We start from the raw sequence: 14,498 nt of genomic DNA on the forward strand, positions 1-14,498 counted from the left end.
AAGGATCTAACCCAGTGTCGTCCACACACCACTTAATAATAATAATAAAAAAACTCATTCAACAAGCCCACTTTACCTTAAAAAATGACCAGGAAATCTGCTCTGTTTAATCAAGCATATAATCAAAATAATTATAAAATACTCACTCTGCAATTTTAGTACCTCAAAAAATCTGTCTAAACAAAGTGATGTTTGTCTTGTAGTGACAGTTCTGATGTTAAAATGATGCCAAACACCAACACAGCGAAATATGTCTTTTAAACATATGGGGTAATCAGCTGAGTGGGTGCATGTGTATCAAGAGTTGCCTATGTGACCAATCATTATAATGATTATAATATTATTATAATAATTATAATTAAAGTGATGATAAAATCCACATTGACGTCTTGCTGAGAAATGTATGGGTTTTTTGGGGGGTTTTTTTTAGTGTGATGATGTGTTGTTATGAATCATTAACATTAGCAAACGCAAATGTGGGTAAGAGGCGATAGCAAACAGTAGTACGCCTTCATGAATGAGCAAATGTGATCATTCACACTAAATGTAAATCTGGCCCCATTGATGGTCGTTGATTCAAATTAACTAACATGATTGTCACAGTTAATGATATATTGCTAACTTACACACAGTGAGATTCCTGTGCCAATCTTTCAAAAACTGCTGAAGAAAAGAAATCAAATATGCAATTTAAATTAAACAGCTTTATTTACAGCAATGTTTTTTCAGAGTTCTCTACTGTCCTCCTTCCCAAAATTCCCCAAACTCTTCAAATCCACACAGTTTAGGCTGAATGGCGTATGTATAATTCAATTTCCATCGAAAGTTTGCATGTGTGAGGTTTTCATGTAATCTTGCTAATAGGGATGTTTCAGTCCGATCCAGTGGATTGGGATCGGGGCTGGTCCTGGCATATTTGCATGATCTGGTATCACAGGTAATCCCAATCTGTTAGAAACCCAATTAGGCTTCTACAATCACTCACTGCATTCAGGAGTGATTAGGCTATGTTAGTAGAGGGGTTAAGATTGTGAGAAACATCTGATTGGGCCGTTGTTGTTCTCTAGCAAGCATGTCCATGACACTGTGGTGTAATATCACCTGTATAGAAACCCAATCATAGCACCCACTATAAAACAAGATATTTCACATCAGTAGATCAACAACAACAGTTACCAGTCCAGAGTGTGTACCACTACACACACACACACACACACAGTGACTTGACTGCAGTGTTTTGAAGGAACTGAGAGCTGAATGGTCAGGGAGTGGAGCGAAATGACGTTCCTCCAGGACTGTGATGCAACGTGGACCAAAAACAATACAGTACAGTTAACCACAAACATAAATGTGCAAACATTTCATCTTATCTAAACTGTCTGTATTAATTATGCAAACACAAAGATCGGATCTGCATGGGCCGATACTCAGCATTAAGAGACTGGGATTGGATCTGGAAGCAAAATAACCTGACCTTGGGACATCGCTACTTGCTAGTAATCATAATGTATCTGTAATCTGATTACTGTCTTTTACTTTCTATGACTATAATGAAATGATGTCCCGTTGTTACATGTATTGCTATATGCCATTGCCCAATTCGATTACTGTCCTTTACTTTCTGTAATTGAATCGGAGTTGCGCAGCGCTGTCCGTTACTTCTCAACCCTCGTGTTAATGCAGATAGAAGCTACAGAAAAACGTGCAGAAATTGCCTATGCTGTGAGCCTGCTTCAACAGTAGGTCTTCTCTGTAGCTTATGCAACATCACGCAGTCTGAGAAAACATGTGAACAGCCCTCATGAAAGCACATTTTGTTTTTGAACGCAGCTGAAAAACAGTGTGCTATTTTTAAAGGTAGCACTATTCATTTCTCCTGACATAAGCGAAGGCTCATCAGTATTCAAGAGGTTTTCTTTGGGACTGTCACATGTAGAATATCAGAAATTTGGATTATCCGTGCAATGCATCTGGATCCTTGGCGTTATACAGCACTTATGTAATTCCTTCATCTATTTAATTTTAGAATACACCCTAGAACACAGCGACCAATGCACTCCTTAGGTCATTTGTTCTCTGTAGACATTCCACAGCACCCAGGCTTCTACAATCACTGCGTTCAGGAGCGATTAGGCTATGTTGGTATAGGTGTTAAGATTGTGAGAAACATCTGATTGGGCCGTCTTTGTCCTCTAGCAAGCATGTCCATGACACTTTGGTGTAATATCACCTGTTACAGACAGCCATTACATGACGACACACAGAATGTGACCAGCACTCTGAGCAGTGCTAAAAATAACATACAGCGTTCTACATGTGTGTGTGTGTGCACACATTTTCAGACTGCCTACACACAATGTCTGTGCACCCGCTCAGTGTTAATTTTTCTCTTTCCCTGAGAACATTAGCTATTCATCGCTTTCTGAGGATGCCACAGCTGCACGGCGAACTTTCACCCTTTTAAAGCGAAAATACAGATGCACGTTTCTCACCATTTTAAACAAGGCTGGCCCTTCGGCTCTGCTTGGAGGGTAACCTAGCAACAGTTTGCTGAATAGTGATGCAGGATGGATGTTCTAGAGGCCGCGTGTTCTCAGTGCCGTCTACTTAAATCTGGACTTCCAAACACAGTGCTGCTGCAGAAGGACGGCCTTTAAAGGGCTCATATCATGGCAAATCAAATGTCCTTTCTCTGTTTTTGAAAGAGTTTGATGTATTATCTGAACATTGTCGAGCTTAGATGAACATGCCATTGACTCCCCATTTCATGTGGCTTGTATAAACTTCATAAATAGCCAGCTTTGAATTCACAGTTTTTCTGATGTCACTAAAGCTAATGTAATGCTAGTGTAAATTGGCCTATCCTAGCCCTATCCATTCAAACTGAAATTTTAAAGGCACTTTATATGATTCTGGAGAACGACTGTTGATATTTAAAATCAAAGGCAAAACAAACACCCTCTCCCTTCAGTGCTCCTTCAGAAGCTCCACCCCCCAAATGCATGCACTTTGTTTGGTTCGGAAACCTGCTACAATTGCTGCTGCTAAGCAAACCTGACATTTGCAAACCGATGTCACCCACCTATTCAGCAGGAATAGAACAACACCCTGATCCTGTTTCATTCCTTTCAATGACCATCCTAAACCCTCACTAATATTTACATGTGCCTACCTATCCTCTTCACCCATTCTGTAAATGAGCATGAATGCCCCAGTTGCCGATTGAGTATGAACACCAGACTTTTCTCTAGCACATAAACAGGCCGGAGAGCTGGCGAACCGTGAGGAAACATGAAACAAGTGTATTGGATTAAAATCATATACAGCCCCTTTAAAGAGTGTTTAAGGTGATGTTTGAATGACAGGACAACCAATCCGAACAGAGGTCTTTTTTCTATTCTTTTTGTATTCTAAGGGATACAGAAAGGTAAAAAAATAGTCATGTAAAAATTAATCTTAGCTCTGCAAATGGCATCCAAGGTGGACACTGTGGCATGCTTAGAGAACATGTGTGTGGTCATTCACACCATGGTGCACTATTTTACATTCTCTCAGTGTTCTTGCCACATTGCCATTTCCAGTCCTAAAAGCTTCCGCTGCAGAATAAATTTAGATTGCAGACCCGAAGGACATTTTCTACATTTGGAGTTTGTTAGGTTGAGAGAAACTATGCAGGAAAAGATGATAAGAGGGTCATGAAGTAACACGAGGCAGAGACAAAACAATAGATCAAGGGCAGTCGGTCCTGGTGAGAGAGGCACGGGAAGAACAAAGCTGCCGGTTTGTTGTCTCTAGCAGGCAGAGCTGATGGATGACATTAGAAATGCATAATGCTCTGGGTGCAGCCCACCCTTTTCCGTAGCAACCACCCCTGTATTAATTAGCCATCATCTCCCACATAGTGTTCATCTCCGGCCTGCTTACACTGAAGACTCCATGACACTGAAGGAGGGCCATCACAGTGATGACGGTTTTACTGTATTCGGATTGTACACTTTAGCCCCCTAAAGATTCATATTAACAGCTGGTTAACAAACAATCTGGTGAAGCTCAATTGATTCTCAACAGTGTCAGGGACAACAGTGAGAGTGAGGTTTAGGTTAGGTTGGAGGTTGAGGTTAGGGTAAGGGTAAGTATTGGATCACAGTGCTCATGTTGGATCACATGCAAGTGTTGGATCACAAAGCTCAATACCAAATGATACTATGGGGGAGAATTTAAAACATTGTCTGAATACCAAACATTCATTTGATTGTTTTTTTTTACAGCTATCTATCATGACTGTTTTATTCAATCTCTAATATCAGCACTAATATCTTAATAGGATTAGCTGTGAGATGTAGAAATATGATAAAGCCAGGGACGTGGAAAGGTGTTTTTGATTTGGAGGTGCCTAACATGTATGTGACATCGAAATGAAAAAATGGCATAAAAAAGGTGTCCTAACTATAATGTTTCTCCTTCTAAACACAATATGCAAATGAGCTGTGCAGCGACCTTGACCTGAAATATGTTTCTGTGTATTTGTATATAGCCTAACATTCTGTATTGTTAGGCTATGTAAGGTATAAAATGTTCAGGTTTTATAAAATGAGTAAAATTGTTCTTTTCTGCCAGTGGGCTTCCTCCACATGTTGCAGAGGGTAATTCACATTTACACCACTGTCGTAAATATAAACCACGCTTTAAGCACCGCCACATGGACAGCCATACATATGCATTTGTTGACAAGCTTAAGGATACAGAACAGTGGAAGAACCATGCTGACTAACATGGTTAAGTAATATTATAGGTCTTACACAAATATGACTAAAGTTACTTATTTACTGGTCAAGTTGTACAGTGCAGTAGCTGGCATGCTGTGCCCGAAATGGCAGCGACAGAGACACCATTCTTCCAGTAATGAGTCAGTGTAGCATCAAAATGTCATTTAAAATTGTTACTTTAAGGACACTCACAGTGTCATTGATGCAAAGCACCATAAGCTATTCAAGCTATGCAAAGCACCATAAGCTACTCACCACTGTGAGTGAGCTATTAAGAGAGAGTGAATTAAAAAACGCAAGAGCATGAGGTATTTCATATAATAATAATAATAATAATAATACAACAAAGGGTGTACATTTGGTCAAATAAGTGGGGGACAAAGAGACTTTCAATGTCATTCATACACCAGTTTGAGTGTGCCTACAAACAGTTAGGTATTTTAATGATATATACATTTGTAATAAATTATCACAAGAATAATAATGACAGGTATTTTCTGATACATTTGGCAGCACAGCCAGTGTGCTGCAATAAATATTTCAGCCAAATACAAAAATGACAGATGTGATGTCATTAATAACTGCATTAATAATATATATGTTTTCCTTTTAAAATATATGGGCTATCTGACAGCTCATTAATAATTCAAGCATTCTGAAAGAACTGATATCCATAAACTAAATTATGGTAACAGGCATAAAAATAGGTTCTCACACACACACATATATATATATATATATATATATATATATATATATATATATATATATATATATATATATATTTTTTTTTTTTTATTATTTTTTTTTTTTATTATTATTATTATTATTATTTTTTATTATTATTATTATTTTTTTGAGAAACTAACAGTGCAGTGGGGGACATGGGAACCATCACGTAATAATAATAATAATAATAATAATAATAATAATCGTAATGCTTTTTCGGTCTTGTTTGTGGATGTTTTACCCATTCTTTCTTGCAAAGGGCTTCTAGTTCTATGAGATACATGGGCTGCTCTGTTCTTTTTGAGGTCTATCCTCTGTTTTTCAATCAAGTTTAGTTCAGAGGACTGTGAGAGTCATGGCAAAGCTAGGAGTCTGTGCCTCTTGAGGTAGTCCATTGTGGATTTTGAGGTGTCCTGCTGTACAAGCCATCCTCTTTTCATCTTCTGCTTTTTTATAGGTGGTGTGATGTTTTCGTCCAGAATTTGCTGGCATGACTGCCTTGCCCTGAAGGAGCCCTGTACTGGTTCCTATTCCTTCCTCCTACCTCACAGATTTGACTTTGGCGTTCATGATCACATGCTAATATGAATACGCGGCCAACCTGAGGATTGATAATATCATTAGTTAGTGATTGTTAGTCATAAGTGATCTTAAAAACCCAGATGAGACCTACTATATAAATAAATAAAGACATGGAATCTGAAGAATTGATTTAATATACCCTCATTATCTGATCCAGGCAGTCATGAACTGATTGTCTGAGTTCTTCCTCTAATGTCACTACGGTGAAGCCGCCATCTCTGCTTTTCCAGTGTCTTTGGTCACATCAGGTCTGTTGTATATCAATGTTTACTCCTGAAGACGCTTTCTCTGAGGTACGTTCCTAGCAGTGTTATGATTAATAGCATTAACCTTGCAGAAAGGCTTATTACACACTAAGGTGTACTATTTAGTAGCTATAGGCACTTCTGTACAAACTGGTGGGGCTCAAAGTCATATGTGGCCATATGTGCTTTAGGGGGTTAGTAAATCAGTTAGAGCTTCACTGGGTCTGTGTGACGGTCTGCAAACAGCTTTATTGCAAATGAATTGGCAAGGTTACCACTCTGTTGTTCTAAAATCGCACAGCATGGCTTTAATTAGCAGTAAAAACTTACAGAGTAGTGACATCACCACTCCACGCACTGCCATAAGAGCAGTGTTATGGGCTTAAACTGGAATCTGACATGAAATGGGATGGCGTCACATTCCTTCCACTTTGCTCAAGGGTTTTTAATTATTAAGTCTGAAATAATATCCATGTATTTGACGGATGACATGCATTTGCAGAGTCTCCCAGCAAATGAAAGCTAGTATAATTCCTAGACTTGCACATTCCAGGAACAAAAAAAAACATTTCTGGGCCATCAGGGCGGATATTAAAGTCTTAAAAGAATAACAGTTATTTGAAGAATATGCAAAAATCACTTCAGTGTGAGTATTAGCTTTGTCATGGTAATAGAAATAATATGGTGATATAACTGAGTCAGCCTCTTAGCCCTAGAAGAGCAGAAACAACGGTGTTTGAAAAGAGCACTTTGAATTTATATTATACTAATGCAATTGGGGCTGGCACAGATGGCCTTGTATAATATCTATGGTAATATGAACAGGAATAGTGGTGTTCTATCAGCTGCAACAAATAACCTATTTGGCAAGTGTAGTCATTTGCTTTTGGGCATGGCCTGGAGACCACACTGTAGTGAGGTTCAACATTACACTGTACCACTGTTATTTCACCTTGCTAAATTAGAAATACTAAAATGAGACCTGTGGAAAAGATGTTAGCTTGTTCAGCAGACTGGTTCAACAGTTCAAAGCTACAAACGGAAGCCTTGGAGCAAAGGCAGCTCTCCAAACTGTCTCTCACCACATCAGTATACTAATATGTTTCTATACCAGCCTTAGCCTGAGTGAAGTTGGAGTATTCTAACATTTTAGACGGTAATTATTTTTAAGGCTCCAAATAACTTTTTTTTTGGTGCAACCCTAGAACCATTCACTATAAGTAAAAATGTGGTCAAAAATATGTAAGCGTTTATTAATCAAATGATGTCTTCTGAATATCCCAGAGACTTCAGGAACAAGGACACTACGGGCCCTATCTTACACAATCCGCAAGGCTCATCACGATGCTCATTGCTATCTTACACCCGCCAACCTTCTACCTGCGTCGTTTAAATAGCAACGGTGCTTGCGAATACATCTACACTGGTGCTTCTGGTGGTCTCGAAATGAGGTGTGTTCAGGTAAGTTTCTGGCACATTGCTGTCTTGGCAACGGAAAACACAGGTGCGCCACTGACTGAAAACAACCTATCTTGCTATCATAGCAGTGAATTGTCAACAAAGGTGCGAGCCCAACGCACATACACCCCCGCTTTGCTCTATTGAAGTAGCAATCCATCTAAGTCAGACCGCCCTTGGCTCTTAAATGGCAAGTGACACACAGATTGTTTTATTGCACGTTACACCCAAAACACACCCATGAGTAATTAAGACTTAGTGCATTTGCGTGTTTTAAGCTGCGCTAGGCATACTTTTCTTGTCTTTACGATAGCAAAGACACACTAGACATGACCTAAATAAAGCTGCACGGTGCACGGTTGACAGCTCGCCAAAAGCCAGCTAAAATAGGCCCCACAGGGTCATTGATGCATAGCACCAAAAACGAAGTACTGTGAGCGCCCCCTTGTGGACAAGCTTGTTAAATGTAAGTGAGTGAGCGAGTGAGTGAGTGACTAAATTATATGTCAGGTGCATCACATCTGACAAAAACAACAAACAGCATTTGTGACCGCCATCGATCAAAATATGAAGAATTACCTGACTGTAAAGTTTAAGTGTGATGAGCAAGGTTTTCATTACAATCACTGATACAATAATACTGAGCACTTTAACATAATTGTGTTTGTGTATATAAATCGTGACAGTGCTGATATATTGGAGCTGTTTGCCAGCTGCAGAGTAATGTAGTCATTAACTAGAGTCAGTGAAGTCCTCTGAGCCACAAGCTCACATGAAGTGCAGATGTCATTCGTATCAGCGAATGTAGGTCATAGCAGAATGCCTGTATTCCTCCTTCTCTCTGAGGCTTTGAGGAATTACAGTGCAGGCACCGCACCAAAGAATTGCCTTGAGGAGTCTTGAGGAGCCCTCCTCTCACTATTTCTCCACTCTCTACTCTTTCTCTCTCTCTCTCTTTGTCCCTTTCTGCCTCGTTCTCTTTCCTCCTGCATTCTCGAGATTTTCTTTACCTCTTTAAATTTCCACACATGTCCTTCTGCTTTCAATGTCAGTTAGCGGAGTGAAGGTCACCTTGCCATTTTCAGTGGGGTGTGTGTGTATGTGAGATATAGAGAGAGAAAGAAAGCGAGAGAGTGAGAGAGAGAGAGAGAGAGAGAGAAACCTACCTATGCTTTCATCTCTTTCTGGGTAGTAAGAATTTTCAGTGTGATAGTAAGCTGTGATGCTGGGGACATTTCCCTGCTACCCCTGAGGGCCACAAATTGCAGTAGTCACTTTAACAGCTTAAAGAGCCTTTTAGATGCTGAGGTTAGAACATTTAATTGGTAAAGAAGCTATACACCGTTCATGTGGTGGATCTTTAAAGGTCCTATATCATACATATCTATGTTTTTTTCATAGATGCAGGGCCCATATCCTACATTTTCATTAATGCATTCAGCTACTCTAAGTTCACATTGCTGACACAGATTGCTTGTCTAGGCCTTGTAGAGAAGTAGGACTCTCTGGAGCAGATAAACATGAACCTGTTGGCACCATACCTAATGCCAGGCATGGGCAAGAGGGATATAAAGCCCCCCAGCAGTGAGCTGTGGAGCAGTTCTCTGGGATGATGTTTGGTGCTCCATCCAGTACTTTTGGGATGAGTTTTTGATAAGCTCCAAAAACTAGGAGAAAGCCTCCCCTGGACAGTAAAGATAGTTACACAAAATAGAATCCAGAATAAACTATTTTTTTTAATAAACTTGATTTCAGAAGAAAGAATGAATGAGCATGTGTCCCAATACTTTTGTCCATATAGAGTTTAATTCATTTTTACACTGCCAGTTTTCCAACCTCTCTTTCTACCTTAGAATTAACAAGGCTCTTTTCGTCCCTGCTCCTTTAAGACTGGTATATGTAAATGATCGCTGTTCTGATTACCTGCCCTATGTTGTGCATTATTTAAAGAGCAGTCCATGCTGTAACTACTGCACGACTGGGCAGGGCTAAACTACTGTAGGCTAAAAGATCTGGGGCTCCACATATGGACTATGGGGTAAATTGTTTACAACATTACAATATTTACATACTACATCAATCATTCCATGATAACAGCCGTTTAAGTAACCATCCAGTGAAATGTTCTTTATGGAGGCAAAGTGTTTTTTTATGGCATCCCTCCAAAGAACCTCTTTGAACATCTTCAATGTGTGGCTCGGTGGTGTTTGGGTTTCTGCAAGCCTGTGTACAGTGCATGCCGTTTCGCTCCAGAAAAAGCTTCAGTATGCATCCAGTACATCTTCTGAACTTCTAAAAGACCAGGCTGATCTTTTCCAAGCCCACGTAAGTGAGTGTTGATTCTCTCACTTTATTTCACCCTATGACATTCACAATATGTGTCAGTGTTGTGCTCACTCATGGGATTTAGTGACTACAGCAGGATGTTGACTACAGACTACAGAGACTACAGACTACAGAGGAAACTGTCTGCTTTCTGAGGCCTAAACTCTGCTCAAGTAACATCTGCACTGCATCTGCATTGCATTACATTCCCATTTGCAGCCTCACTCTGTGTACAGGTGAGGACAGTGTGCACTGGATGCTTCAGGTTCTCGAGTTCGATGTTGTCCTGAGTTACATAACAACACTTCCATGCATTTGGCCGCACGCATCTATGTGTGGGTGGGAGACAAAAGCATAAACAGCTACTGCTTTTAGCACATATGCTGCACTGCCCTTGGCATCGACAGCTACTCACGTGGTCTGATTGATTCCACTCACTGGTGTTGCTTCGTGCTTTCACATTGTGAAACGTGAACAGCTCATTAGCCCATTAGTTAGGGTCACTTTATACAGACAAAGTTCATGTTAAAGCTACATTATGAACCTTCTTAAATGAGAAAATTAGTATCAGTGTTAGTATTGAAGTCAACCCTGCTGTGGTTCTGACCCTACTGTGCTACTGTGTTTGTTAAACAAGTTGACAGTCTTGCCAACTCAATCCATGCATTTTAACAAAGAGTATTTTTGATTGGCATGTGGTTGCTTCCTGTCGTGCCTCGGGTGACGTCGTGTCCCGGTGTGCTTCAGAATTTGCATAGTAATTAACTGCCCATTGCTGGGAGAGAGCTATTTCCATTTGACTGCATTAAATGTCCGTTTAAAGGTTGATTTATTCCATCTTCTATTTAAATGAGCACACCCCCACCTTCTCTTTCAACTCTCAGTCTGCCTGTTTTTGTTTTTCTCTCCCGTTTATTCCTTAAGCCCATGCACTTTTAAAAATAAAGGTGCAACAAAGGCTTCTTTGAACTAGCAATGACTAAGGATGGCTTCAACAACAGGATAATGATCCACAACATACCTCAAAATACAAACTTTAAACAGCTGTGCTTGCAAGATAACCCAGGAATAACTCAGAACTAAAGAAAAAAAAATTGGAAGAAAATCCAACTACAACTACTTTTTTTTTTGTTTACCATAAAATACAAGCTGGGATTTCTGCTACAGGGGTGTTACTGACTATGCAAGGTGTCCAAACTTTTTCACGGGCCACAGTGATGATTTTGATGTTGTATGTTTGATTAGCTACACAGACAGTGTTTACTACTCTATTAAAAAATGGCAAAATGTCTGGTCCAAGGGTGCCCAAAACGTCCATATATGCAGATACTAATGATTTTATGCATTGCACCTCTATCAAATAATTGGCTGATTAGGCTTCAAGAATGCAGAGCTGTTTAGGTCTTGGTTAGTATATTTCTTTGAAGGTGATAAAGATTTACTCCATTTGTTTTGTACAATCTGTCACTCAAACAGTTGGAGTAACAGTGTTAATTCTTGTTCCAACATTGTCCCCTTCGCATATATTAATTCTCTACATTTTGGAAAAGCACTTCCAGTGTTGACTACTGTTTCGTTTTTTTTTTTGTAGTGTAGCTTGCTTTTCTGCCCACAGGCAAAGGCAGGGCATTTACCTGATCCCAATATGTTTCTCTAGCCAAACAGGCGCAGGTGGGATGAGGTAATGGGGCGTTGAAGAGATGGGGGTTGGAGTAATGGGAAGCTGAAGACTCATAGCTGTCTCATAAAGTGACTGACAGGAGGTCAGTGTGAACACAGACAAGGCTCCAGTCCATGGAGCAGTTTGGAATTAGTAAAAAAAGGGAGGGAGAATGGACCTTTAACATAGGCAAGGAAATGGAGTGAAATAACCTGAGGGACACTATGGCTGAAGGAGCATAGTCTGATTAGGTTGATGAAGATTATTTATGTCATATTAAGTCATATATTACTGCTCCTATTGTGAAAATGCATGACCAGCATAGATTTTGGGGGCTTTTTTATTTGTCCTGCGTGAGCATGCCTCCAGATCCCCTAACAAAGGCCCGGCCACCTATCCACATATTTTTGCTGTTACCCCTGCTCAGACATCGTCCAGTCCATTCCTAACCATTTTGTGTAACAGCTTTCTGTAATGTAGCTTTTAGAGGCATTACAACCCTTATATGTCTTATATGTCCGGTTCCTTTCACCAACACTTTGAAGAATTCTGACCCTGAAGGTTCTCTAGAAAAGCACATTTTCATGCCAAACCACACTGAATAACTTTGTTTACATCTTTACCTTTTAATTATACAGAAAAATCAATGCTGTTGCCATTTAACAAATGCCCTTCCTATACCCGGCCTGTAAAGTTCCCTGCAGATGCATGTATTTGTGGGAAATCAATTGCAAAACCATATCTCACTTCATCAACCTCATTCCTGCTAATTGGCAGTATTGTGTGCTGGGGACATGGCTAGACTTCACTGTCAATCAAATCAGAATGCTAACCCAACACTAACTACTGTTGCCACTGCTGTGGCGCTGGCACGCAGACAGCACAGGCCCAGGGTTTCTCAGAGTTGCCAGGCCATGATTGGCGCAGACATGCAGACATGAGCTCCCCTCACAAGAAACCCAGGGGCATCGAGAAGCTTCTTCATTCAGGACAAGAGCTGATAGGTGCTGCGCTTCAGCAGACGAGACAGACAGTCAAGAGCATTTGGGTCTTCAAATGTGATCTTCAGAGAACCTCGGTTGCGATTTGCCTGAGTTTCATCTGCTTGTCAGACAGCGTTGAAAAGATCTGGGAATGACTAGTGTGCGCAACTCACATCAGCAGTGCAGATGAGGTGATGGGGGTTGGTTTTAACATTTTGGCTTTAACAACTACCGTTTTTTCTTTCCGGAATAGGCGTGTCATTATAAAATGATTCAGCGTGTGGAATTGCCGTTTTTTGTGTGCTACTGTGTCACTGTGCTCTATAGAAGAGAAGTGAAGCACTATGCTACCTTTATTGTTTCATGCAGTACGGTCATGAGTAAGAGGTCACATACAGAACTGAGATGGTGCAAACAAATTATTATTCTTTGTAACTGATTTGAGATACAGTACTGTGCAAAAGTCAGAGCAGCCTGGTCCTGGCCTGTTAAGACCATTTGAGGATGTGTACTAAAGACAGTTTGACCATCACGCTTATGCACAAATTACTGACACAACCTAGATACGAAGAAATCAAACGATTTGAACAGAGAATGTTACAAAGTAAGCATTTTTTTATAAGCTGAACCTGAATGTTTAACCTACTACACCCAAACCTAGGCTAAACTTAACCTAACCCATAACCTAATCCTAACTGTAACCCGAACCATAACAATAGGAGGATGTTTCCCTACATCAATTCCGAAACAGCACCACAGGTCGACGAGAGCTCCTTGTGAATCTTAAAGAAATATGTAGAAATATGTATAAAATGTATGAATTTCTTGGGGTGCACTCGTGCAGTCGTATATGTCCTAATTTTATGAGATGTTGTTGGTGAAAGACCCATTATCTATTTAATTTACATATTTGTACAACAAAAAAAACGTATTAAACAGCTCAAAAACTAAAAATATAGATTCAACTGGTTCAGTGTTTAACTCTTTAACACTCCAAGGCTTCTTACACACTAAGGTGTATTATTCAGTAACTACACGTCTGTACAAACGATTCGGGCTATTCTTTGGTAATAGAAGTTTGCAATAACACTTTCGGCCCACTGACGAGCCATAGACTGTTTAGAGGTTAATATATAAATGCACCCTTTACCTTTTACTACAGCTTTCGTTCCTGGAATTAATTACCTAGTCATTCCAAAGACATTCCATCATGTTGATATCTGGACTCTGAGGCAGTCAGTCCCTGTTCTGAAAACACCAGCAGCCTCAGTTGCTTGATTTGCTGTTCTTTTGTAATGGCCATAGGCAGTTAAAACAGTTTGAGTATTTGTCATTCATCACTGTGTTGAGGAAACTGTTGTGAATGATTAAAACTAGGCATCTGGATGCTTGCTTTCAAGAAAAAATATTGTATTGAATTGAATTTTGTGTGCCATTATACCCCTTATCGATTTCTCCTTAAAAAATTTCTATTCATGTGTTCACTTTGTTTAGATGGTGGTGTGTGACACAAATAAAATTGGGTTTTTGGTAGTTAGATTCTGTCCTTCACATTGTAATAAATAATAGAATGAAATTGAATTCACAACAACAAAAACTCATCACTTGTTTGCAATGTCAGCAAACACTGAAAACAATGGGAAAACAGCCATGCTTTAGTTGTACACACCAGCGCTTATACCTTTGTTAGTCCTAAGAAAATCATACAGGTGGTATCTAAATATTATATAAGGTTTCTGATTAAACATGG

This window comes from Salminus brasiliensis, chromosome 4, assembly GCF_030463535.1.
Source record: "Salminus brasiliensis chromosome 4, fSalBra1.hap2, whole genome shotgun sequence".
Lineage (NCBI taxonomy): Eukaryota > Metazoa > Chordata > Actinopteri > Characiformes > Bryconidae > Salminus > Salminus brasiliensis.